Raw genomic sequence first — 2,854 nt, forward strand, 5'->3', positions numbered from 1 at the left:
AAAGAGGGTGGAGTGAGAAAGCCAGAGTGATTCCTGTCCAGATTCATGTTGAGATCTCTCTCACTTCGTGTGGGCATTCAGTTCATGTCCACAAAGAATAAAGATCAAGGACTTTTGCTTATCCTGATTCCAGCTGATTCTAACGTATCCTCAATACTAACACGGTCATTACATGTTAGCCCTTTGGAGAAAATTGAATAGGGGCAAAAAGGAATAATTTTTTTTTTATTGGTGGTACATGAAACCTACACAAAAACTGACCATGTATCAGGGTATAAAAACCTCACAGTCATGTTGTATGAAAGGAGAGAAGGCTAGCACTCCCCTTGATAAGGATGGAAGAGGTCCTAGCAGCCTTTACAACACATATACAGTTAAGGCATTGCCACCTACTCCGCGGCATCTAACCATATTTTATTAAAAAGTTTTTATACAAACAAAACTAATGCAGACAAGATTAGAAGGAAAGCAATAAACCGGGAAAACATTTTTACACTCAAAGGTTCTGATAAATGCCTAGTTTCCAAAATATATAGAGAATTGACTCAAATTTATAAGAAATCAAGCCATTCTCCAATTGATAAATGGTCAAAGGATTTCCTTTTCTTTAATCCTGTATCTGATGAAAAGATGCCACTTTTCCTCACCAAGGTCTTTTATGTCATGCTTTCTTATCTCCTCCAGCAACTTACTTTTACAATTAACCCCCACTACATATATGGTATATAATTTTGAGTTTTTCTCTATTTGTTCTTTCCTTGTTTCTTACACATGTAGTCCAATCACTGCCATCCTTATAGCAACCTTCCTTTTTATATAGTATCCCTTCAAATTGTTATCTTATAATTCTACTCCTTAACCCAAACCACTTGCTAGAAAAACCTGGACCTAAATACTGAGCTAACCTCAGATACTTATTAGATATGTGGTACCCAGCAAGCCATTTAATCTTATTTGACTCAGTTTCCTCATCTGTAAAATAAGCTAGAGAAAAAAATGGCAAACTACTCCAGTATCTTTGCCAAGAAAACATGAAATGGGATCATGAGGAGTTGGACAGTACTGAAAAACAATGGAACTGATGGCACCTTGTCATATCCAACTATATTAAAAGATTAAACACTCATCATATTTCAAGATGAAAATATAACATCTTTATTTCTTACCTGATATATATATATGTATGTATGTATATATATATATATAACTTCTGCTCAAGTAATTGCTGCACTATTGACTTGTTTCTCCCCTCCTTCCCACTTCAATGACAATAGCTTATTGGAAAAGCTCAGGTAAGAGTTTGAGACAAGACAGAAAGAAATTGCTTATTTAAGCTTAGCCATAGAATGCATCATACCTAAAGTATAAGACATTCCAGAACTGCATTTCAAGATTGGTTACTAAAATAAGTCATGGCTGAAATAACATTTCAAAATCAAACTTAGATAAGTAGATAAGGGATAGATAGTAACTTTTGAAATAAGACGATCCCCTCCCAACTATGGAAAATGATCATATTTAATGGACAGACATAATTTTGCAACAAAGAATATCCAAAGCAAATCAACATTAGAAAAGGATTAAAGATTGAATTCAATAAAATTTACACTTCTGACTCATTCAGTCCTAGTCTTATTAACTTTCATTTTCACCTAAATCAAAACTTAAGAACATGAATTAAGAGAGATTTTTAAGAGAAATAATAATAATAATAGTTACCATTTATAAATCACATTAAAATTTGCAAAGTATTTTACAGAAATCATATGATTTTATCTTTACAACAATTCTAGAATGTAGTACTTTTAGTATCTCCATTTTACAGATGAGAAAACTGAGGTAGCTATCAAATGTAATTTTAAACTCAGGCATTCCTGATTTCAGGTACAGTGCTCTAAATTCTCTACTACCTAGATTCATCACTCCTTCCAAAAAAGCTTTTTGTTTACTGATGTAAAGTTATTATAATGTCTCATTCTGATAGGATTATGATCCTAGGTCTTTAAAAGGTCAGAGTAATACAATTTTTTTTAATTTTTAAAAAATTCTAACCAAGTTCCTAAGACTGTACCTGCTATCAGCCAAATCAAGAATAGTGAGCTAAAAACAAAGCCTTGGTTACACGATGATGAAATATTAAATAATGATCATATAGAAATTCCCTTCTCTGAGGGAGAGTTCCCCTAAAGTACAAGCCCTTCATTTCATATATGAGGAAATGGAGATTCAAAAAAGTTATGTGGATTACCAATGTTTACAAAGAGGGTAGATGGAAATAGAATCCAAATCTATTCCCTCCTCCTTTAAATTCATCACACTTTTCACTCAATAAAGATCCCTCCATGAACATAGTCAAGTTATAAAATGGCCCTCCATTGTTTCTACACTGATGGTATGTCTCACCCACTTGAAACAAAGTTTGGGTGAATGGCACACAGCAGGACAAGGATATGTCAGAATGGTTAATTGATGGTCAGACTGGTGGTAATTCACTCAAAGGCAGAAAATATTGTGGACTCCTTTTCTCCATTATCCCATTCAGTAGCAGGAGTGGTGGTGGCCTGCATATACCCAAAGACTATGAATTCTACTGAAAATATGCAGAGCTTCCAGTATCTGCCTCTAATATTAGAGTTATAATTTTTTAAAAAGTTATTTCAGAGATAGCAATTTGTTGCAGGATCATTTCTCTCTGAATTCCATCAGAAAAGATGAGAGCAAAATGATGATGATAAACCAAAAAAACATAGATATAGCAACAAGATTATGTGATGATCAATTGTGATGGACTTGGATCTTTTCAACAATGAAGCGATTTGGGCCAATTCCAATAGACTTGTGATAGAGCCATCTT

At 33.7% G+C, this 2,854-nt stretch overlaps 1 non-coding gene across 1 annotated transcript; it reads left to right on the forward strand.

Moving 5' to 3' along the window:
* The first annotated feature begins 291 nt into the window (after positions 1-291).
* On the forward strand, positions 292-419 carry LOC111719139. The gene has a single exon (XR_002769414.1). It is a non-coding gene; the product is annotated as a U6atac minor spliceosomal RNA (small nuclear RNA).
* The last annotated feature ends 2,435 nt before the right edge of the window (positions 420-2,854 follow it).

This window comes from Sarcophilus harrisii, chromosome 1 (assembly GCF_902635505.1).
Source record: "Sarcophilus harrisii chromosome 1, mSarHar1.11, whole genome shotgun sequence".
In the NCBI taxonomy this organism is placed as follows: Eukaryota; Metazoa; Chordata; class Mammalia; order Dasyuromorphia; family Dasyuridae; genus Sarcophilus; species Sarcophilus harrisii.